Source organism: Moschus berezovskii, chromosome 2 (assembly GCF_049115385.1).
Source record: "Moschus berezovskii isolate FMDL1 chromosome 2, NW_MosBer_1.0, whole genome shotgun sequence".
Lineage (NCBI taxonomy): Eukaryota > Metazoa > Chordata > Mammalia > Artiodactyla > Moschidae > Moschus > Moschus berezovskii.
Genome location: NC_142461.1, coordinates 118,765,234 through 118,791,161, shown reverse-complemented (window position 1 = coordinate 118,791,161; position 25,928 = coordinate 118,765,234).

The window sequence follows — 25,928 nt, the reverse complement described above, 5'->3', positions numbered from 1 at the left end:
GCAGTCCAAGGGACTCTCAATAGTCTTCTCCATCACCACAGTTCAAAAGTATCAATTCTTTGGCAATCAATTTTCTTCACAGTCCAACTCTCACATCCTTACATGACTACGGGAAAAACCATAGCCTTGACTAGATGGACCTTTGTTGGAAAAGTAATGTCTCTGCTCTTTAATATGCTATCTAGGTTGGTCAGGGAGTATCAAATAGTAAGAACTCACACAAACAAAACCACTTGAATGTAAGACCCAGCATCACCCAACCACTAGTAGCACCCTGTGCAGGATGTCTCATCTAAACAACAAACAAAATAAAAATACAAACCAAATCATCAGCAAACAGAATTACCACCTCACTCATTCTTGCCTATCAGAGGAAAAACAAACAAACAAAAGCTCAACACAAATCTAACCCTATACAAAGCTAACACAAATCACTGGACCAACATTAGGAGGGCAGAAACGAAAAGGAAGAAAGAATTTAACTTTCTTCAAGAAAAGAATTAAACTTTCCTTGAAGCCTGGCAAAAGGAGACCTCAAACACGATAAGTTAAAAAAAAAACTAGTGAAAAGGCAGGGAAATACTACACAAATGAAGGAACAAACTAAAAACACAGAAGTCCAAATAAATGAAGAGGAAATAGGCAAACTGCCTGAAAAAGAAGTCAGAATAATGATAGTAAAGATGATAAAAAAAAAAAAACCTTGAAAAAAAAATGGAGAAAATGCAAGAATCAACAAAGACCTAGAAGAATTAAAGAATAAACATACAGAGACAAACAACACAATTACTGAAATTAAAATACTCTAGAAGGAATCAATAGTAAAATATCTGAAGCAGAAGAACAAAACAGTGAGATGGAAGATAAAATGGTGGAAATAACTTCTGAAGGGCAGAATAAAGTAAAAAGAATGAAAAGAACTGAGGATAGCCTCAGAGACCTCTGGGACAATATCAGATGCAACAACATTCAAATTATAGGGGTACTAGAAGAAGAAGAGAAAAAGAAAGGGTATGAGAACATTTTTGAAGGTATTATAGTTGAAAATTTCCCCAACATGGAAAAGGAAATAGTCAACTATAATACCTTCAAAAACGTTCTCATACCCTTTCTTTTTCTCTTCTTCTTCTAGTACCCCTACAGAATCAACCGCAAACGATTAAGAAAATGGCAATAGGAACATATATATCGATAATTACTTTAAATGTAAATGGATTAAATGCTCCAACCAAAAGACACAGACTGACTGAATGGATACAAAAACAGGACCCATATATATGCTGTCTACAAGAAACCCACTTCAGACCTCAAGACACATATAGATTGAAAGCAAGAGGGTCGAAAAATATATTCCATGCAAATGGGAAGCAAAAGAAAGCTGGAGTAGCAATCCTCACATCAGACAAAATAGATCTTAAAATAAGAAGATTACAAGAGATAAGGAGGGACACTACATAATGATCAAGGGATCATTCCAAGAGGAAGACAAAATAATTGTTAAGTATCTATGCACCCAACATAGGAGCACCTCAATACATAAGACAAACACTAACAGACATAAAAGGAGAAATTGACAGTAACAAAATAATAGTAGGAGACTTTAACACCCCACTCACACCAATGGACAGATCATCAAAACAGAAAATTAATAAGGAAACACAAGTCTTAAATGATACATTAGATTAGATGGATCTCATTGATATCTTCAGGACATTCCATCCAAATGCAGAATAATACACCTTCTTCTCAAGTGCACATGGAACATTCTCCAGGATAGACCACATCTTGGATCACAAATCAAATCTAGGTAAATTTAAGAAAATTGAAATTGTATCAAGCATCTTCTCTGACCACAATCCTATGAGACTAGATACCAATTACAAGGAAAAAAAACTGTAAAAAACAAAACACACGGAGGTTAAACAACACATTTCTAAATAGTCAACAGGTTACTGAAGAAATCAAAAGGGAAATAAAAAAATGTATAGAAACAAATGACAATGAAAACATGACAACTCAAATCCTAAGGGATGCACCAAAAGCAGTTCTAAGAGGGAAGTTGACAGCAATACAATCCTACCTCAAGAAACAAAAAAACATCAAATAAACAACCTAACTTTACACCTAAAACAACTGGAAAAAGAACAAAAACCCCCAAAATTAGAAGAAGGAAAGAAATCATAAAGATCTGAGCAGAAATAAATGAAAAAAGAAAGGTACAATAGTAAAGATTAATAAAGCTAAAAGCTGGTTCTTTGAGAAGATAAACAAAATTGACAAGCCTTTAGCCAGACTCATCAAGAAAAAAAGAAAGAAGAATCAAATCAACAAAATTAGAAAAGAAAAAGGAGAGGTTACAACAGACAATGCAGAAATACAAAGGATTATAAGAGACTATTATGAACAACTCTATGGCAATAAAATGGGTAACCTGGAAGAAATGGACAGATTCTTAGAAAAGTTCAATCTTCCAAGACGGAACCAGGAAGAAATAGAAATTATGACCAACCCAATTACAAGCACTGAAATTGAAGCTGTGATCAAAAATCTCCCAAAAAACAGAAGCCCAGGACCAGATGGCTTCACAGGAGAATTCTGTCAAACATTTAGAGAAGAGCTATGCCTATCCTTCTAAAACTCTTTCAAAAAATTTCAGAGGAAGGAACACTTCCAAACTCATTCTACGAGGCCACCATCACCCTGATACCAAAACCAGACAAAGAGACACAAGAAAGAAAACCACAGGCCAACATCACTGATGAACACAGATGCAAAAATACTCAACAAAACTTTAGCAAGCAGAATTCAGCAGCACATCAAAAAGCTCACACACCATGATCAAGTTGGGTTTATTCCAGCGATGCAAGAATTCTTCAATATATGCAAATCAATGTGATACACCATATTAACAAATTGATAGATAAAAATCATATGATCATCCCAATAGATGCAGAAAAAGCCTTTGACAAAATTCAGCACCCATTTATGATTAAAACTCTTTTAAAAATGGACATAGAAAGAACCAACCTCAATGTAGTAAAGGCCATATATGATAAGCCTACAGCAAACATTATTCTAAATGGTGAAAAACTGAAAGCATTCCCCTCAAGATCAGGAACAAGACAAGGGTGTCTGCTTTCACCACTATTATTCAACATAGTTCTGCAAGTCCTAGATACAGCAGTCAGAGAAGAAAAAGAAATAAAAAGAATCCAGATTGGAAAAGAAGTAAAACTCTCACTGTTTGCAGATGACATGATACTGTACATAGAAAACCCTAAAGATAGTATCAGAAAATTACTAGAGCTAATTAGTGAATTTAGCAAAGTTGTAGGATACAAAATCAATACACAGAAATCACTTGCATTTCTATATACTAAAAATGAAAAATCAAAAAAAGGAAATTAAGTAATCAATCCCATTCACCATTGCAACAAAAATAATTAAATATCTAGGAATAAACTTACCTAAGGAGACAAAACAGCTGTACACAGAAAATTACAAGACACTAATGAAAGAAATTAAAGATGACATAAACAGATGGAAAGATATTCCATGTTCCTGGGTAGGAAGAGACAATATTGTGAAAATGACTATACTACCAAATGCCATCTACAGATTCAATGTGATCCCTATCAAATTAAAAATGGCATTTTTCACAGAACTAGAACAAAAAATGTCACAATTCATATGGAAACACAAAAGATCCCAAATAGCCAAAGAAGTCTTGAGAAAGAATGGAGCTGGAGGAATCAACTTTCCTGACTTCAGATTATACTACAAAGCTACAGGCATCAAGACAGTATGGTACTCGTACAAAAACAGAAATATAGGCCAATGGAACAAGATAGAAAGCCCAGAAATAAACCCATGCACCTATGGGTACCTTACTTTTGACAAAGGAAGCAAGAATATACAGTGGGGCAAAGATAGCCTCTTCAATAAATGGTACTGGAGAAACTGGACAGCTACATGTAAAAGAATGAAATTAGAATACTACCTAACACCATACACAAAAATAAACTCAAAATGGATTAAAGACCTAAATGTAAGACCAGAAACAATAAAACTCTTAAGAGGAAAACATAGGCAGAACGCTCGATGACATAAATCAAAGCAAGATCCTCTATGACCCACCTCCTAGAGTAACAGAAATAAAATCAAAAGTGAACCAGTGGAACCTGATTAAACTTAAAAGCTTTTGCACAGCAAATGAAACTATAAGCAAGATGAAAAGACAACCCTCAGAATGGGAGAAAATAATAGAAAATGAAATAACTGACAAAGGATTAATTTCCAAAATATATGAGCAACTCATACAAATCATTGCCAGAAAAACAAATAACCCAGTCAAAAAGTGGGGAAAAGACCTAAACAGACATTTCTCCAAAGAAGACATACAGATAGCTAACAAACACATGAAAAGATACTCAACATCACTCATTATCAGAGAAATCCAAATCAAAACTACAATGAGATATCACCTCACACTGGTCAGAATGGCCAACATCAAAAAGTCTACAAACAATAAATGCTGGAGAGGGTGTGGAGAAAAGGGAATGCCCTTACACTGCTGGTAGGAATGTAAATTGATACAGTCACTATGGAAGATGGTACGGAGATTCCTTAAAAAACTAAGAATAAAACCACCATATGACCCATCAATCCCACTTCTAGGCATATACCCTGAGTAAACCAAATTTGAAAAAGACACATGTATCCCATTGTTCGTTGCAGCACTATTTACAATAGCTAGAACATGGAAGCAACCTAGATGTCCACTGACAGATGAATGGATAAAGAAGCTGTGGCACATATACACAGTGGAATATTACTCGGACATAAAAGGACTGCATTTGTGTCAGTTCTAATGAGGAGGATGAACCTAGAGCCTATTATACAGAGTGACGTAAGTCAGAAACAGAAAGATAATATTGTATTCTAATGCATATATACAGCATCTAGAAAAATGGTTCTGAAGAATTTACTTACAGGGCATCAGTGGAGAAACAGACATAGAGAACAGACTATGGACGTGGGGAGAGGGGCGGAGAGGGGGAGATGTGTGGAGAGAGTAACATGGAAACTGACATTCAGTTCAGTTCAGTCTAGACAGCCAACGGGAACTTGCTGTATGGCTCAGGAAACTCAAACAGGGGCTCTGTATCAACCTAGAGGGGTGGGCGGGGGAGGGAGATGGGAGGGAGTTTCAGAAGGGAGGGGACATATGTATACCTATGGCTGATTCATGTTGAGGTTTGACAGAAAGCAACACATTTCTGTAAAGCAATTATCCTTCAATAAAAAATGAATAAATTTTTTAAAAACACATCAAATTATACCTTAAAACTGATCCATTTTATTGTAGATATTTTACACCTCAATGAAAAAAATTTAAAACAATAGCTAGCAGGGATTGACTGATGTAGCACTGTACAGTGCTCTTTAGATTGTTCTCTGTTTCATATACATTGACTTACTTGATCCTTGCACGTTTCCAGAATGGTTCTGGAATATTACCCAGAAGCAGGACAAATATATGACAGAGCAAATAGCAAAACAGCCCAGAATCAAAACAATGCTATTTCCTGACATTCAGTCCATTCAGTAAATTGTTAAAGTTAGAAATATTCATTATCGTATCCCTAAAATCATGCTACATTCCCTCGAGGACCCACATGCCCCATTCTATACTTTGGGAAAGACTGAGTCTCATTGCATTAGAATAAGGAGACCACAGAAATGACAGCGCTTCAGCCTGGAGAAGGTCCGTGGCTATGTATCACATAGATACATATGCTATAGTATCAGATAGAATCATTTAGTGATAAGGACAGGATCTCAGAGAGAGTAAATGAGTTGGCCATAATACACGGCTAACTTAAACAGACCTCAAGTGTTTTAATTCCTAGATCAGAGTGTTTTCCTGAATACTATCACATCTCTGACTTACCATTTGTTGTTCTTGAGTCTCTAAGTCATGTCTGACCCTTTGCCACCCGTGGACTGCAGCACAACAGGCTTCCTTGTCCTTCACTATCTCTTGGAGTTTGCTCCAATTCGTGTTCACCATTGGTAAGTTTTAATACTATGTTCGATATTATTGTTTTTATATATTGCTAATGTAGTATTAGTAATATTATTAATATATATATTGTATTAGTATTGTATATAATTCATCTGCCAGATTGTTTATTTAAAAAAAAACTCCCTGAATTTTCCCAATTTAATCTAATATTAAAAACTGGAAAATTAATTGTCTTCAGATTCCTACTTTATCTCTGGTATATCTGCTAGGCCACCCACTTACCTCAGAGGATGGGCTGGAAAAGCTCTGAGTAGGAGCTTTTATGTAGAGTTATCATTAATTCAGCAAATTACCATTAATTCAATAATTCAATACCCTGCTCATGTGCCAGGCCTTGTGTTAAGTATTGGGAGCATTATGGAAACAAGTTAAGAGTTCTCGCCTTCCAAGCTGTCCTGCAGTGACAGGTAAGATGGGCTTCCCAGGTGGCAACAGTGGTAAAGAACCCACCTGCCAATGCAGGAGAGACAAGAGATGAGGATTAGATCCCTGGGTTGGGGTGAGTCCCTGGAAGAGGGCACAGCAACCCACTCCAGTATTCTTGCCTGGAGAATCCTATGGACAGAAGAGCCTGAAGGGCTACAGTCCACAGAGTGGCAAAGAGTCAGACAGGACTAAAGCGACTTAGCATGCACACACAACAGATAAGAACAGGCAAATACAATGGAGTGCGATGAGCAATCTGAGGATGAGTTCTGACTGCGCGATGCAAGAAAGAAAGACACCCGAACAGTCAGAGGAGCCAAGGAGGCACAGATAAAGCTTTGCCTAAATAAACACATATAAATATTATGTGTTTGGTACACTTCAGCAGTCATGACTAACTCAAGTGACAAAGATTTCCACTAGCTTGCATGGTTGGGTGGGCAGGAAAAGGTCTCCTGACAGACCTCATGCCCCTCCCCGAGGGCTCTAAATATAGGTCCCTCCTCACCTCCCTGTGATTAAAAGAAACACCATTGCACCCTGAGCAGACAGAAAAAGAAAACTGGCTTTTTCCAGAACAAGAACGTCTGCCTTGAAATTACATGCATCCTCTCCTGTGATTTTGCAAATGAAAGACATCAAAATGAGCAGCAATGTTGGTGAGAGCCTGTGGTAGGTGGAAGAATGGCCTCCAAAGATGTCCCATCCCAGTCCTCAGAACCTGTGAATACGGAACTTTAGTTGGAAATGGGACTTTGCAAATGTCATCCAGGTTGAGGACTTTGAAATAAGTATCCTGGATTATCCCAGTGGACCCTCTCTCCTTAAAAGTAGAGGAGGAAGTCAGAGATGCAGAGGGAGGTGTGACTCCGAGGAGGAGTCAGAGAGTACAACTTTTCTGGCTTTGAAGAGGGAGAAAGGAGAGTATGAGCCAAGAAATGTGGGCCGCCTCTAGAAGCAGGAAGGATTCTCCCCTAACCAGCCAACAGGTTGATTTTAGCCAGTGAGACTTACGTTGGACTAATGACCTACAGAACTGTAAGGAGATAAATTTGTATGTTGAAGCTGCTGTTTATGGTAATTTGTTACGGTGGCAATAGAAAACTAATACAAAATTTATGAACCCCCCTCACTAATGTGAGCTGAAAATGTGGTTAAGAAATAGTTTCCAGGAGTTAATAACCTATGGGGCTTCCCTAGTGGCTCAGATGGTAAAGAATCTACCAGCAATGCAGGAGACCTGGGTTTGATTCCTGAATGGGGATCCCTGGAGAAGGGCATAGCAACCCACTCCAGTATTCTTGCCTGAAGAATTCTATGACCTACAAATAAGTTAGTGTCAAAGATAACCATCTAAACTGGACATGGAAGGCTATTTTCACTATTAACGAAATACATTTTAGGACTTCCCTGGCTGTCCAGCAGTTAGGACTTCACCATCTAATGCAGGGGTGTGGGTTCAATCTATTGGTCAGGGAGCTAAAATCCCACATGCTTCACAGCCAAACAGCCAAACCATAAAACAGAAGCAGTATTGTAACAAATTCAATAGACTTTAAAAATGGCCCACATCAGAAATATTTTTTAAAAAGAAATGTGTTTCACTGCAGGGAGAGATGGTTTCTTGAGGAAGATGTACATTTTTCTGCAGGTGTTGCTGGCTGTCTTTGAGAGTCTGAGAAGTTCACTGTGAGTACCATGTACATCTTCTCCCAAAGGGAAGACAAAGGCAGAGAATTGACCACCAGTGGGCTATCGGCCATGAGAAGCCACAGGGAGTGATGCAGGCCTGAGCACCAGAATCTATGCGTTCATTCTTTTCCCAGGACTCAGGGCTGCTGAGAATGTACCAAAGGAGACAAATAGGTTATTGGGGCAATAAAAACCAGAGATATGTGGTGTGAGACTCATTACTTGCTTTTACTGTCCAAACAATCAGAAAGAGCAATCTGTAAGTATGCTTTCACGGTGACGTTGGAAAGGAATTCTTCTCCCCCTTCTTAGTCATAAAAAGACACCCATGAGGATACATGGAATTGCATCATGAATTTTTCCTTTGTCCCCAGCAGGATTCTGCCTTGTATTTGCTAAAAGTGGGATTTATGTGAAATAGACTCTTAGCCTCTCTAAAAGTTCACCTTCAGACACAGATCAAACAATAATAGCTGTGTGATAATACCTCGGCCCTTATGATGTTAAGAAACTGTCTAAATGCATTTGGAATGTTCTTTCCCATCTTTGCTTTCCCTGAAGTGCAAGTCATTTGCTCTTTTATTTTGCTGTAGCTCTGTCCTTTGTACCCCTTTTTGTTCATGTTCCTGGAAATGAGGTGTTAGGTTTGAGGAGCTTTATACAACATCACAAACCCCTAGAACAGGCGAGGTCTTCAAGGGTTCATCTAATCCTCCTCTTAGCTCCACTAATCTAGGGCTTGGCCCAAGCACGCTGAGGTCTAAGATGTTCTCCATGCTCAGAAAGACTACCCGGTTTGGGGACTATTATAGGTTGCATTGTGCCCCCACCCCAAATTCATATGTTGAAATCCTAACCCCAGGACTTATCATGTGACTGTATTTGGAGACAGGGTCTCTAAAGAGGTAATTAAATTCAAATGAGGTTATTAGAGTGGGGTCCTAATCTGACTATGGTCTTATAGGAAAAGATTAGGACACAAACACACGAAGACGGAAGACCATGTGAAGATGTAGTGAGCAGACGGCCGTCTCCAAGCCAAGGAGAGAGGCCTCAGAAGTCGACCCTGACACCTTGACCTCAGACTTCTAGCCTCCAGAATTATGAGACAATAAATTTCTGTCTAAACCATCCACCCAGTGGACCCTTGTATGGTAGCCCTTGCAGGTTAATAGAGACTAAACCTTTTAGTCTATTTACTGTTAGGAAAATTATTCTAACGTCTAAGGAAAATCACACTTGCTCTAAAGAGTGGCATTTTTATTTTTTCTTTCAGGAAATGAAAGTTTTGCTTTAGCAAGTTTTTTAAAAAACTACCCTGAATATATTAAGGGAATGCAGAGTGTTAGCCAAAGAAGGGGTATGCTACTATTTCAGCCCCTTCATTTTACAGATGAGGAAACTGCAACCCAAATAGGTGACCTGAGACTTGCAAAGTCACCCAAAGTCATTGCAAGCCAGCAATGAATCCCAGGAAGGATGTGGGCACAGGGCCTGGACCCCGGCCCACTGCTGTCTAACTCTCACCAGAACAACTAGGAAAGGTGTTAAGAGAAATCAGTGTCAGGAAGAATAGCCTGAATCAAGTGAGGTGTGGTGAGAGGGTGGGGGTGGGAGTGCGATTGTATGGTAGCTTTTGGTTCTTATTTTCCGTGATAATAAAAACTGTGCAAAACTTTAACAGACCACAAAGCTCTAGACATACAATTCATAAGCAGTTCAGATGATTCCCTGTACTTCTGACAAGCTGCCAGTATGTGATGTTACAGGCTCCCTCCTCTGGGAGCTGTGGTAGTCACCACTTCCTCGCCCTGACATGGTGGACCTCAGGATGGGAGGCGCCACTCTGTGTAACCAGGCACACTTCCTGGCCCCTGAAGGTTTCTTCCACTCCCCCAATTGTCCTCCATCTCACTTTTTTTGTCAGGACCTTTCAGCTCATATCTATCTTTTTCTAGAAGCTTTTCAACAGACAGAAAGCTCTATATAAATCATAAAGTGAGGACAGAGAGAATTTCATTATCTTACCTTTATTTCTTTCTTATTTTTTTTCTCACCAATTCTTCAGTCTCTCACATAGCAAAGGAGTGGCAGGGTTCACACATAACACTCACAGCACTAAACTTCCTCACTGAGAGTCCAGCTCTCTTTCCACCAAAGCACATCAGATCTATCCAATTCCCTGGTGACCTCTGATGCTACTAGGAGCCAAGGCAGGAGTGGAATCAGCTGATGGAGATGGGTAGGGTCGCCACCCTGCAGAGGCTTAGAAGCAACAAATGGAGGCAAAGCCTTCAATTTAGGGGTGAGATTAAGTCCATCGAATAAAGCACAGAGGCAGGGGCCAGAGCTAAGCTGGACTGTGATGTCTCCAGCTATCAACTAAGCAGAACTGTCTCCTGTGAACCTTCTGACCAGGTTCAACCTTCTCAAAGCAAAGTCTGTAGACCACCTGTGACAGAATCACCTAAAGGCCTGGTAAAAACTCAGATTTCTGGACTTCCAGGTGGCTCAGTGGTAAAGCACCCTCTGCCAATGCATGAGACACAGGTTCAATCCCTGGCCTGGGAATACCCCACATGCCCGAGAGCAAGTGAGTCCACGCACCACGACAGTCAAGACTGTGCTCCAGAGCCCAGGAGCCCTAGAGCCCGTGCTCTCAACAGCAGGAGCCACTGTGACGGTAAGTCTGAATGCCACAAGGAAGAGTAGCCCCTGCTCTCCGCAACCAGAGAAAAGCCCAGTCAGCAGCGAAGACCCAGCATACCCAAAAATAACTAAGTTATTAAAAAAACAATAGATTGAGTCCCACTCCAGACTTACGATTTTAGCAGCTTGTCAAAAGCAATGGTGACAGCCTTTGGGGACATTCAACCTTATATTTTTGTGCTTGTTTTTAAAAAAAGCAATGGGATAGACATTCTAGAACATCAGGAATTGTAGCAAAATCAAAATTTTAAATATAGATGTGCTTTGTAAACTGAAAAATACAACAGAAATATTAGCAGAATGTGAATTAAAAAAAAAACTTATACCTATTAATATTTTCAGAGAAGCAAAAAGTGCCACTCAGCAAAAACTATTTTTAGAAAGACAGTCTTGATTTTTCTCTGTGACTTTAGCATCCAGCTCACTGATTACAACATCATGAAGTTTTCTCTTTTACTAAGTCCCTGTTGTTTTATCTGTTATAAGGCAGGCAAATTCCCCAAAGGAATAAAAGCATTAAATACAATGCTATATACACTACAGTAAAAACTTCCATCCATTTCCCAACAGCTGTTGCTTTTTAGAGAAACCAAATATTTTTGGAAAGGGCCACAAACATTCTGGATTCAAACCATTTATTGGCTTTGGAAACGTAACATGCAGTCATCTTGCCAGTTTTAATCTTGCAGTTCCATTAAACACACCACAACTGCATCATAAAACAGAAAAGGGAAGAATTTATAAACAAATAAAGCAGTTAATTGGGGCAATAAAGTAGCGGTTTTCTCCCGAGTGTGGAATTGGTTGTTTCAGCATACAGAACTGTTTTCCATGGGTCTAGAGACTACTGGAGGCAAACACAGATCAAAGATTTCAGGATTGTTCCTGGGTCCCTGACACTTACCTGCACTGCCATGCCCTCAGCACTCCCAGTTTCACTGGCTGCAAATATTTCCACGGAGAGGAGCAGCTGCAAGGCCAGGCCTCTTCTGATCTCTGTTCCATAGCTGGGGTTCTGAAGATCAAAGAAGGGAACGCTGGGAGATCCACAACTATGGCTGCATCTGCACCACAGCACTCAGGTGCAGGGAGGGAGACTTAGTCTAGGGTGAGCTTCTTTCCTGAACCACATGCACCTGAGGACTGGGCAGTGCTGTGACCTGTGTGGTCTCTCACATCCACTGTTAAGAAAAGAGCAAGCTTTGGAGCCACATGAGTTGTGTCCCAACCCTTGCCTCTCACTTGCTTTGTGACCAGGAGCAAAAGCAAGATCTTTAATCTGAGTTTCATTCATTTAGTCATTCAGTTCAGTTCAGTTCAGTTCATTTCAGTCGCTCAGTCGTGTCCGACTCTTTGCGACCCCATGAATCACAGCACGCCAGGCCTCCCTGTCCATCACCAACTTCCGGAGTTCACTCAAACTCATGTCCATCGAGTCGGTGATGCCATCCAGCCATCTCATTCTCTGTCATCCCTGTCTCCTCCCACCCCAATCCGTTCTAGCATCAGACTCTTTTCCAGTGAGTCAACTCATCGCATGAGGTGGCCAAAGTATTGGAGTTTCAGCTTTAGCATCAGTCCTTCCAATGAACACCCAGGATTGATCTCCTTTAAAATGGACTGGTTGGATCTCCATGCAGTCCAAGGGACTCTCAAGAGTCTTCTCCAGCACCACAGTTCAAAAGCATCAATTCTTCGGCGATCAGCTTTCTTCACAGTCCAACTCTCACATCCATACATGACCACTGGAAAAACCATAGCCTTGACTAGATAGACCTTGGTTGGCAAAGTAATGTCTCTGCTTTTTAATATGCTATCTAGGTTGGTCATAACTTTCCTTCCAAGGAGTAAGCGTCTTTTAATTTCCTGGCTGCAATCAGCATCTGCAGTGATTTTGGAGCCCACAAAAATAAAGTCTGACACTGTTTCCACTGTTTCCCCATCTATTTCCCATAAAGTGATGGGACCAGATGCCATGATCTTCATTTTCTGAATGTTGAGCTTCAAGCCAAACTTTTCACTCTCCTCTTTCACTTTCATCAAGAGGCCTTTGAGTTCCTCTTCACTTTCTGCCATAAGGGTGGTGTCATCTGCATATCTGAGGTTATTAATATTTCTCCCGGCAATCTTGATTCCAGCTTGTGCATCTTCCAGCCCAGCGTTCCTCATGATGTACTCTACATATAAGTTAAATAAGCAGGGTGACAATATGCAACCTTGACGTACTCCTTTTCCTATTTGGAACCAGTCTGTTGTTTCATGTCCAGTTCTGACTGTTGCTTCCTGACCTGCATACAGGTTTCTCAAGAGGCAGGTCAGGTGGTCTGGGATTCCCATCTCTTTCAGAATGTTCCACAATTTATTGTGATCCACACAGTCAAAGGCTTTGGCATAGTCAATGAAGCAGAAATAGATGCTTTTTCTGGAACTCTCTTGCTTTCTCCATGATCCAGCGGATGTTGGCAATTTGATCTCTGGTGCCTCTGCCTTTTCTAAAACCTGCTTGAACATCTGGGAGTTCACGGTTCACATATTGCTGAAACCTGGCTTGGAGAATATTAATACATATTTAATGACTACTACATAGTAGGTTCTATGTAGTATCTACTACATAGTAGTAGATCTATGTACATCTACTACATAGTAGGTTCTGGTTTTTTAATTTTTAGCAGTTAAACAGTGATCCTAAATCCTAAAAAGCTGTTTTGAGAACAAATGAGGGGAAAATATGTGTGTGTGTGTGTATGTGTGTGCTTAGTCACTCAATCATGTCTGACTCTTTGCAATCACATGAACTGTAGCCAACCATGTTCCTCTTGTCCATGGGATTCTCCAGGCAAGAATACTGGAGTGATCCCCTCCTCCAGGGGATCTTCCCAACCCAGGGATTGAACTCAGGTCTTCCCACATTGCAGGCAGATTTTTTACCCTCTGAGCCACCAGGGAAGCCTATGTCATGTCCGACTCTTGCAACCCCATGGACTCTAGCCCACCAGGCTCCTCTGTCCATGGGATTTCCCAGGCAAGGATACTGGAGTGGGTTGTCATTTCCTTCTCCAGGGGATCTTCCCAACTCAGGGATCAAACCCGCATCTCCAGTATTACAAGCAGTCTTCTGTATTGCAGGCGAATTCTTTCCCAGTTGAGCCACTGGGGAAGTTATCCCCAGTGTTATACATATACACTCTTGCATATACTATGTACTCACAAATATTCATTAAAGTAGCAGGTAAGAATTGCAGTAAATATATTGTATATAGAACTAAAATGATAATATCTTGCAGAGTGTTGCTTCTATTCAAGAAGAGACAAAGAAGACTTGGAGTACCATCCCTGCAACCCCCAGTAAATGAGTCCTGGCTTCCCTCATGTGAACGATGGACTAGTCAGGTGGATTGCCTCCCAGGAGGCCTCTGAGATAGTGGGATGGAACAGAGCCAACTGGACCATGTGGGGAGTGCACTCATGACCTTTGCCTTGTTAACACCCAGGACCTGCACTCTCTCCCACCCCTGCAAATGTTTACAGTCTATTTATGTAATCAGATGTGTGTGCATGCGCGCGCGCACACACACACACACACACACACACACACAATACCTAGCAGGAAATTGTGCCTCTTTGTCAAGGTCTGGCTTTTGGTACGCTTTGTTTAAACTTAGATAAACTGCCATTTACCTTTGTTTAATAGCCCTCATAATACATAGACTACAGCATACCCAAAAGATGCTCTGTGAATGACTTAACAGTATTATGCACAGTTATCGTCCCAATTTTATTTAAAAAAAAAAAGATTAGTATATGGGACCCATGTAAACTATCTCCCAAGTCCTGTCAACCTAAGAGAAGGAAATACCTGACAGTCAAAATCTGTGTGAAGCCTACGTAAGTGCTTGATACTCCTTGAAATCTTCCTTAGACATAGCAAGTGCATGTGGGCCGCTGCTTTGGAAAATGTCAGCTAGGACACTAATGATTAAAGTTAGAACCCAATCTTAGCCCTAAAAAGGAGGTCGAGAAAGTAGGATGGGGGGAAGAAAAGAATTTAATCTCTTCTCCAGGTTAGTATCTTAAATACTTATCATTACTCAAAGGTTTCCAGGCTGTGCAGGCAATATGTTGGGTTAACTGGCTTCCAAATGTACTGGGTTTGCTCAAATCTAAATGAACCTTTTATTTTTGGAATTGTATGTGGCTGGAGAGATTGAACCCATGTGTGTCATTCATTTGCACATTGGCTATAAAAACATCTTTCAGTTATACTCTGGAAAAGATCCGTAAACCTTCAGCAAGCACACCGTCTCTTTCACCTTAAGACCCACTGAGAAACTTTATGGAGGATAATGCCTTCTCGTCTCTAAGCCTCACCAGCCGCTGTCTCCCCTTACATGTAAACAAAGCTCCAGCAAACCCAGAGTCATTTGGAAGGCAGTCGGAGTGCTGTCCTTTCATCAGCTCACCTGGCGCTCTAATAAATATCCACATCTGGTAGGTAATAAAATCCAGAATATAATGAAGACGCCTGGCTGCTGAAGGGTTCCAGCCACTAGACAAAGCCATCGCGACATTATTTTAGCCATAGTTGATGCCAGGATTTTAATGGGGCAAGGTTGAGAGCCCTCTTTCTATATATTTTTCCTGAACTGGGTTCACTGGCTGTGCTGCTCCCATGCCACAGTGGATTCCCTCCACAGCACCATCAAACCGGCTCACAGCCCAAACAAGGAAAAATGTTTCTTAACATGACAGAATCAAACACAATAACACTTATCTCATACTTCCATTTCCCCAGGGTGGTGGCACCAAGGGTGGGTCTCCTTTTTTCCCCTCCTCTTCTTAGTCTCCCAAATAAGAATAAATGTTAGATCTCTTTGCAGGAGGAGGCAGGCATGCCAACCACAGCGGACATGTTCTGACTGTCAGCAGTGATGGATGAGACTCTGTACATTTAATAAATACAAATGTCATAATCCAACCATCAAATTTAATAAACAAAGATACCACAAACCGTCTTTCCTGTCTGCTCCATGTGCTCCTTTAAAGCTGATAACATTAGAACACATTTTGCCCACGCTGTAACCCCACCATCTGCCTGGCTCCACTTCTGAAGACTTGGTACGGGCTAGAAAGAAAAGCAAATGACTTCACACTGAGGGAAAAGTGGGGTGGGGGTAGTGAATGGTTTTTTTCACTCCTTCTTTTACTTTTGACCCACTTAACTGTAGAACCAGATGTAACTATCTGAGCCTAAGTTCAACCCCCAGGAATTATTAGGGAGGCAGGTCACAGGGAACGTTTTTTTGTACAAGCTACACAAACTAAAAAGTCTCCTTCACCAGAAGGCTGAGTTCTGCCTTTCAGGGCTTTGATTTTAGAAATGTGTGAAGTGAGATGCAGAAACCAACTGATTAAGGATACATTTCTTTTGATGGCAAATTAATAATCAGCACCACCACAATAAACACATACAAAAAATAGTTTTGTTCCCAGAGGATACAGAAGGCAAAATCGAAGCTACAGCTGGAAGGGGTTCTTTATATTAAGTTTAGGAAAACTCAGAGGCTAAGGGAATGATAAAAAGTATAAGCAAGTACAAAGAAACTTGCTGCTGCTGCTAAGTCACTTCAGTCGTGTCCGACTCTGTGCGACCCCACAGATGGCAGACCACCAGGCTCCGCCGTCCCTGGGATTCTCCAGGCAAGAACACTGGAGTGGGTTGCCAGTTCTTTCTCCAACGCATGAAAGTGAAAAGTGAAAGTGAAGTCGCTCAGTCGTGTCCGACTCTTCGCGACCCTGTGGACTGCAGCCTACCAGGCTCCTCCGTCCATGGGATTTTCCAGGCAAGAGTACTGGAGTGAGGTGCCATTGCCTTCTCCACAAAGAACCTTAGAGGATGTCTAATACAAAGAGAGCAATCAATAAGCTAGATCTATTTTTTTAATTCTTTTTTTATGAGCTTGCTATGTCGCAGATGGACTTCCCTGGTAACTCAGCTAGTAAAGAAAATTCTCCTGTAATGCAGGAGACCCCAGTTCGATTCCTAGGTTAGGAAGTTCCCCTGGAGAAGGCAGACTACCCATTCCAGTATTCTGGGCTTCCCTGATGGCTCAGACAGTAAAGAATCGACCTGCAACACGGGAGACCTGGGTTCGATCCCCAGGTTGGGAAGATACCCTGAAGGAGTGCATGGCGACCCACTCCAGTATTCTTGCCTGAAGAATCCCCTTGGACAGAGGAGCCTGGCAGGCTACAGTCCATGGGGTCGCAAAGAATCGGACATGACTGAGCGACTAAGCACAGCATGTCCCAGGTACTTTACACATAGTTTTACAATTTAATCTCATTGAGTCCTTTCCAGAACACACACCACTACGCCTATTTAGCAGTTGAAGTGGACAGAGCCTCTAGAATGTGGTCAAGCCCACGGGGCTAAGCTGTGGGAGGGCTGGTCTAACTTACTTCAGAACTGCCACTCCTTCCCGTCTGGGACACCCCAGTTTTTCTTTGGATGCTACTCCTCCCTCAGTCTCACACCACATAGCTTGACCCCCACCTCCCAGTTCCAGGATTGACATTTGTGACATTTGGCCCTGAGCACATGTTCATGACTACCATGCAATGGTGCTCAAGAAACAGATATTCTGGGGACACTGGTGGCCCGGGCCACTGTCAGCTACAAAAAAGACAATTATTCACACCTAAAAATCCCCAAGGTGTTCAACTTAAATCAAAAGGAGACAGTGGGTTTTAGGGCCATGTCTGTTGGATACTGGTATTCTCATTTCCCATCAGAGGTATCTAGGCAGCATCCCATGCCAACTTCTGCCAGAGAGAAATCATTTGACCCCCTTCCAGCTGTGGTGATCCCCCACTCTGTGCTAACAGGCCCCTGAGTTCTTCCGGAGCACACTTCAAACCTCCCACCATACCCTGCATGCTTCCTGATGAAGCCGGGGAAGCTGAGAGGCCATCCTGTTCCCCTCTTTTGGTTCTGTTTGTCCAGAAGTAAGCTAGGGTGTGCAGGTCATGCAGCTTGTCTCAGCAACTAGCAGAGTAACCTGCACCCCAAGACAGAACTGACCCAGCACGGAGAAGGGGGAGATGGAGAGGGGCAGGCTCTGCACATACGACCATCCAGGCAGCCTCACTGGCAACGTGGAGTCTCCGGGTTCCTCAGTACATCAAATCAGAAGCCTGCAGCACTGGGCAAGAGGTGGGTGGGAGGATGGAGCCTGAGGAGAGAAGCCCTTTACTTCGGCTGACGTTGCCACACGTTTCCCAGCTTCACAGGACAGGGGAAAATGCACCATAAAATCTCAGCAATTCTGTTCTCAAGCTACTGTAAAGACATCACAGTGCAACTGAAAATTTCATGTGGAGCTGGGGGATCGCTGACTGCAAAGAGTCTCTCTCCTTCTTAGCGCTGATTGTGTGTGCGTGCTAAGTTGCTTCGGTCATGTTCCCACTCTTGGCAATCCTGTGGACTGTGGTCTGTCAGGCTCCCCTGTCCATGGGGTCCTCCAGGCACCCCTGGAGTGGCTTGCCATGCCTTCCTTCAGGGGATCTTCCATGCCCGGGGATTGAACCCGCACCTCTTACGTCTCCCGCACTGGCATGGGGTCCCACTAGCGCCGTCGGGGAAGCCCAGTTTCAATTACACTGCGAGTCATTTTGCCAGTATCACAAAAATGCACTACGTCAGTTGCAACAATTATCATTTTTCCTCTTGACAGAACTCTCAGGCAATGAGAAGAGCAATACTCAAAACAAATATTGCTGCTTACCAGAGAGGACGGCAGGGATGGGCAAGATTTTACAAAGGACAATTCTTGCCCTGAAACTAGGAATCAAATCGCAAAGTCCATGGTCATTGCTATACTGTGAAGACTTCAACAGTTTTCATGGCGTGACTTCAAACCATGTTTTACTGTTGCAAAGTTCTTCTCTACAGGATCTTCATGATATAAATGAATTAATTAATTACAGGACAGGGATGAGGAGGGCATTGGAACAAAATTTTTAACTCCAAATGCCACATCTCACCAAAACACACACACATATAAATGGTGGAAGCTGAGAGGTGGAAAAATTAAGGGAGAAAAAGATGGAATCCATGGCTGCCTCTGTCCATATCTGTCCTTTCTTACATGCCAAAGCTTTTAAAGGAAAGGAAGAGAAGCAAGAGATTCTGTGGGCCACTCAAGAAAGGCTGTCTCCCTTCTGGGACATATTCTTATTATCACCTCAATCAACAGTAGAAGAATCTGCCATCCATTTTTAATTCAGAATACTAAACAACCTTCAAAAGCCCCTGTCATTTTAACTGTCCCCCTTGAGCTCTGGAATTCAGAGAAGTTAGGTATGTTTCCCAAACACGCACAGCAAGAGCTTAGAAATTCATCTCGGACATCTGACTTGTTTCTGTCGCTCCGTGAGTGAACAATGGCTGACAAATAGCAAACTTATTTTGAAAGTGCTTGCTAGCTCTTTTTCCATCATGAGATATTACCTGGTAGTGTGCCTCATAAATATTGTATCATTATGTTTCCTAATATCTCTCAGAGTTCTTAACTTTTACGATAATAGGCAACTTGGAAATACTTTGCTAGACATTAGGCTGTAATGCACAAAATAAGTAATTTACAAATGGGCTGCAGCTATCTAGAGTATGTCTGGGAAACAAATAACTGATACTGGACAACAGTGAAAATCAAAGCCTAAGTGCTGTCTTTGTGAAGCAAAATAAAATGATATGAAACAAAATGAAGACAGCTTTCTGGTTCTCGGTCTCACTGTGAACTGCCACAGCAGCCGATTTCCTTTGAATTGTAAACAAGTCCTTGAAACAATAAACCTAGGAAGAAATTATGAGAGGCAAGCACAACCACTCTCTAACACCTACTACACTTTACACTATCTGAGTGACTCTATTAGTATAAACTGAATGTCTAATTCCCTAAACTTTAATCTCTTTAAATTCCAAAGGCAAAATGCCCCCATGAAAAACTGAGGCCATCCTTTGAGGGCAGAAACCCAGAAACAATTATTTGAGGGGATAGTCAAGTTCTGATTGAGAACATTTTTCTACAGATGAGACCAGATTGAAATAAATTTCAAGGGCACTCTTGATGAGGAAAAGAAATACAATTTTTAAAATTCAAACCTCAGCAAAATTGGGAATAAGAGGATGAAAGGCTTTTGCCTGGGTGATAGTCAGAGGTTTTGTTGTTCAGTCACTCAGTCGTGTCCGACACTTCGTGACCTCCATGGACTGCAGCACTCCAGGCTTCCCCATCCTTCGGGCATTTTTAAAATTTTTATTTTATTTGCTTTAATCCTCTGCCTTGTTTCTACCAAGCTTTGAGGTGGCTTACAGAAATATAATAGGAAAGTACTTTTTAAAATTGAAATGTCAGAGTAAAAAATTCAGGTGAGAAAGTACTCGTTCCAAGAGAGATATTAGCAGAGAGGAATGTATGCTACATATGTGACCCTGCTCCTGCTGTCAGCCTCATGGGAGCCAAAACAAAAAGTGATACAGAGTCATTTGTAAGATTCAGCATGTCAACAAAACCAAAACAATCCAAATGTTCAGGAGGATCACACTTCCTGGAACTGAGACCTGGAAGCACGTTTCCAGTGACTTCCTATCAAGAGGATGCAGGCTGATGCCCACAGGATCGCTGCAACAGATGCTACCAGGGGTCCATGAAGGCAGGTCCATCTTTCTTTGTCTGCTGTGGGATCCAGCTAAGGTCCAATGGAGCCAGCATGATTCCAAAGCAGGTGGGGTACTGGTTATCTCAGAATAACATAATATAATCAACTCCAACCTAGCTATGCTCTTGGAATATCCTGATACCCAGACCATACCCTAGACCAGTTAAACCAGAATTTCCAGGGACAGGTCCCAGGAGTCAGTGTTTCAGAAAATGCAAAACAGTTTTCCAAGTGTGATTCCAGTGTGCTTCAGCCAAGGTGAAAGGCCTTTGTGACTGATGCTCACCCTTCTTTCTCCCACAGGTGCCTCTGCATTCCCAGTGTGAAGCCCAGGGCAACATATAAGGCTCTTTGCAGCTTGGAGATTTCATTTCTTTCCCAGTGGTTTTGATCATAACCATCTTCCCTGGAGGACACTCCTGAATACCTGTGCCTTGGCTGTGACCCTGCTCCTGCTGTCAGTCTTGATGTGTTACCTTTTAATTTGAAGGTGACACCAACTGTAAAATCTTTGGGTAGGCATTTGTCTCTTTAGTCACAGTCACACACAGAGACAGAAACCATGATTTTTCTTTTTAAATAATGCAGAGCACGTCATGCACTTTGACAGGTGCCACAGAATAGCTCACTCAGTACCCACTCCATCCCCCCTCCCATCTCCCCTGCCTTCTACTAGGAAGGTTGGAAAATTGACATATCTTCCCAGCTTCCCACATAATCAAGGTGGCCATATGGCAGGATTCTGGTCATAGATACAGGCAAAGTCCTTGGGGAAAAACATCCATTCCTACAGAAAAAGATGAAGCTTCATGGAGAGAAGGTTTTTGTGCATCCCCTTTCCTCCTGCCTGGGAGCAGCCAGCTTTAAGTCATATGGATGAAAGGAGCACACTAAGTGTGACAAGGGAACACGGGTGATGACATGGAGGGTGCTAGCCCTAAATTCCCTATCCTGGGAGTTCTTATTACATGAGGAAAACAAGCCTCTGTTTGGTACTAGGCCACTGTACTCAAGTTTATGTTCCATACAATCACAAGGAATCCAAGCCAACACAAGTATGGGACAACTGGACAAGGAGGACTAGAGCAGCATCTTCCAAACAGCAAATTACAGCCATAAATGGCTACATATGAATCAACCTTAGATATGCAGAGGGCTTCCCAGGCGGCACCAGCAGTAAAGAATTTGCCTGCCAATGCAGGAGACACAAGTGACATGGGCTGTGAAGATCCTCTGGAATAGGAAATGGCAACCCACCTCAGTATTCTTGCCTGGAAAATTCCATGGACAGAGGAACCTGGAGGACTACAGTCCATGGGGTTGCCAAGAGTCAGACACAACTGAGCACAAAGATATGAGATATGTGGAGGTAGGCTGGATATACTTGACAGATAGAAGAAAGATAGATAGATGATTGATTGCTTTATTTCAGTAAAAATGAAGGGTTTCATTAATCTACTCAAGTTCTCCTCACAGACTGTAAGTTATTATGGCTGTGACTTTTTCTGTGCTATATGAATTAAGAAAGAATTTGGAGGCTTCTGTATTCCTGGGGAGGAAAAACTCAGACTTTTTTTATTCCAAAGATCATAGAGAAGACGAGTTAAGTGGTCCAGCATGGGGAAGGGCCCCAAGGGGTAGAGAAAGGAGACACAACCAAATCCAGAGAACAAGGACGTCCCTTCCATAAAGGATGAGAAACAGAGGGTCTAATTAGTCCCTCAAGTGGTGAAGACCATGTCCCACTCCCAGCAGGGAGCCAGGCAGTAGATGGATGGTAAAGATCATGACCTTGAGAACTGTCAGGATGCCCTATGGCTGGCCTGAAGTGGGTGAGAGAAACTTTGGAGGACAGCTCTGTGGGCTGCCCTGCATCTCACTCAGCAGAAGGTTTATTGTAAAAATTAAGGCCACCATAAACTAGCACCATGGTGTCTCAAGTTTTCCCTACACTGCTAAAATTCATGGATTCTTGTTAATTCATCGGAGCTGAAAGGAACCCCCAAAATAAATAACAGTGAACTTGCTTTGATAAGAGGGAACTCAGAGTTAATATGACTGGAGAAAACACAAAATTGTGAGTGTTAATGGTTCCCGATTCTGAGCACTGGAGAATTTACTCCTATTCCCCAGGCCCCTGTTCAGAGTGGTGTTCATTCTGCAGGGTAATATTTGGGAGAAATCCAGTTGCCAAGGACTGTATTTATCCAAATATAATCAAGCCTGGAGAAAAGTTTCGTATTTATTTTCTATCAAACTAGAGGAAAGGGGTGAGGAAGCCCGTTGCCTCTCTGGTGAGACTGCAGAATCATACGATGGGGATTGAAAGGGACTTTGAAGATCCCTTGGTCCTACTACTCACGTGATGCTGAAACCCCCTCTCCAATATCCCCATCATTACATCTCTTAGAAGTCTGACTTGAGCATGACTTCCAGCCACAAGGCACTGGGCCCAGGGGGACAAACAGGAAGTGAGAGCATAGACTCTGCCCTCAAGACACTCAGAACAGAGAAGCGAGACAGGAGTGCATAAAGGTCTGTAACAACAATCAGCTTGGGTGAGAAGTAGGCTGATAAGACTGGGTGAAGTCTTGAGTGGGGGGATTTCCTCAAGGACAAGAGCCTGCAGCGAAGGTCTCCAGGGGGTGGAAGTCGACGAGAAACTCATTAAGGATACTTAGGGAAAACCTTGGTAGGACGGGGCCAGACTTCACCAGCTTCACAACTGTGCTGTCGGATGGATAGGCAGGCGAGGGTCAGAGAAAGGTCTAGCTCAGGTGGCAACAGGAAAAGAGGGGTAAAAAATATATAAGCCAGGCAATGCTAATATTCATAATTCAAGTCCTACTTCCTCCTCTGTTGTGTAATATTAATTTTCCCGAGGAAGATTATTGCATTTCATCTAGAGTTTTGAAACCATTAAGAATGCACTCAAGTCCTTCCAGCACCTTTGTCCAGCAATAAACATTACTGAACCCAGCAGCAGTCAGCTCTTCCAGCAGTATGTGAGGGACCATAGGGGGAATTTGAAAATTTTATGGTCTGAAAAGTGGGCCTTAGCACTTTAGCTTTTATTCTCTCAGAGAGCTTATAAATCCCTCTTCATTTAGCAGTCTTCAAGAAAGTGACAGCTTTTGTTAGTCAGGCTAAAGAGAGATTAGAAATAAAAATTTTAGCCATTAATCCTCACTGATTAAAGTGAAACCAGAAATCAAATTGTTACCAACTGTGTGCTAATTTCAGCTTAATTCTTTGGCAAGAGGTGTTGGAAATTTTCAACTGGCTGCACTAATTCACAATGCCTTACTACCGATGGCAGAAAGTCAAGGTCTCCTTCCCTCCTGGGTCCAGGGTGTGAACAATTCAAAATCAGTCCAATAAAATATAAACATTAAATCCTCAGCTATGCTGTCTCTCAGCCATCACTTTCCACACTACTTTCTCCTCCTGTTACCCGCCCCCCCGACCAACACCCGCTGCCCTGACTCCACCAGCAGCAATGAAAAACTATCTCCCCAGAGACCAGAGCATCACAGCTGAATGGCTAGCCTTTCCGCATCAAACAGAATGTCTGCAGCATCAAAGCAGGTGTCACCCCCACACAAGCCGTTTCTATTACATACAGTGCTGGGAGGGAAGGAAAGTCTTCATGCCAATAAGCCACATCAATTCATCAATCAAAATGAATTCATGCACTAATTAAACTAGCAAAAATTTTAAAAGGCATTTGTGTTACAGACGGGTGAGAGGGGTGGGGAGGGAATTGGAGAGTTACAATTCCAGGGAAGGGAAAACCTGACAGGCACGGCACCAAATAGCAAAGGCAGTAAATACATGACTGGAATTAACAGTGAGCCTTTCGTTAGGCTTAAAATTAAAAGTAAATAAACAAATAAATAAATAGATGGTACTCACACTTGAGGGAAAAAAAGGCAAATATGTTTCTGGTTTGGCCAAACAGAGATATTAACAAGAGTGTTCTCTGGATTGTGTACTACCATTGGGAAAATCTGTCAGCAAAGTCAAACTCTGCCTCCCTTTCTTCATACCTATTCCTACCTTCTTATAAGCATTTCTCCTACTCCTTTTGATGACTTTCTAGGGATACCATGTACAGTTGTAGGGTTAGCGCACTGTGCAAATGCTTTGCACTGCGGGGAGAATGGTAGTAGCCCACCCTCTGACAGCCAAGTCACACAACTTGGAATAGGGTTGCTGTCATCAGGAAGCAGTGCCTTTTCTTCACACCCTCTGTGTACCCACAGGACTGTGAATGCACAGGGGCCAGCAAAAGTCCTCATCCTTGCTTTTATTTACTTTCTGGTCTTCTGTTTCTTTGTTTCCTCCCTCTAAACCTTGAACTGAATACTTCTTCACCTGTTTCAGGATATCATCAGATTTTGAAGCAAGAAGAAAAAAAAAAACCTCAATTATCCATCCAAGTGTTTCATCTATATGACACCAAGCATCCACATATAGGGGAAACATCTTAATGCTTACTATTGTGTAGACAAAACATCTGGTTGATCAAATTGGTTCATGTTTCTTTCAGATGTTTGAGTACCATAAATACACTCTCATGCCCACTCACGGGCTCCTTTGTAGAGTACAAATTAATTGTTTTTCTAGGTTCAAAGAGTCTTATTCAGTATAGCAAGGGTCTGAGGGATAATAAACAGACAAGGGGGCTTTTCGCCTTAACACTAAATAAACTGCATTTAATCCATATGCTAAATATTATGGGGTGAGAATTTATCTTTAGTCCACTTGTTCTAATGCTTCATTTGACAAGATTCTTTCACTGTTTCTTATATATGTGTTGTATTGCGAACAAAAAGACATTTACCTCAATATTCCAATTTTTACAAAGTCTTCCAAGTACATCTTTTTTATTCTACAACCTGCTCCTGAAAACCAAACATCCAGTTGAATGACCCTTCTAAAGTTAATAACATGGCAAACAACTGGCCCAGACTCAGCTACCTGTGCTTAAAATGATGGGGTAAACTGATTACATTGAGCATGTCATTTGAATCTAGCCTCATCACCAGAGCCCTTTATGGCAACCCCATGAGGTGAATGATGAACGTCATTCTTCCCATTTCCCAAAAAGAGAAGTGGAGGCTGATCAAGTTAAATGCTAGGTCCACGGTCAGACTGTGAGTCACCAGCATAACAAAGAACTTTCCAGAGCTTTTCAGAACCGGCCCTAGGACAACGGCTCTTGGGGCACAAGGGGTGAAAACTAAAACTCCTTTTCTTTTCCCCGAGGCGGACTGTGAAACTGTAAAGA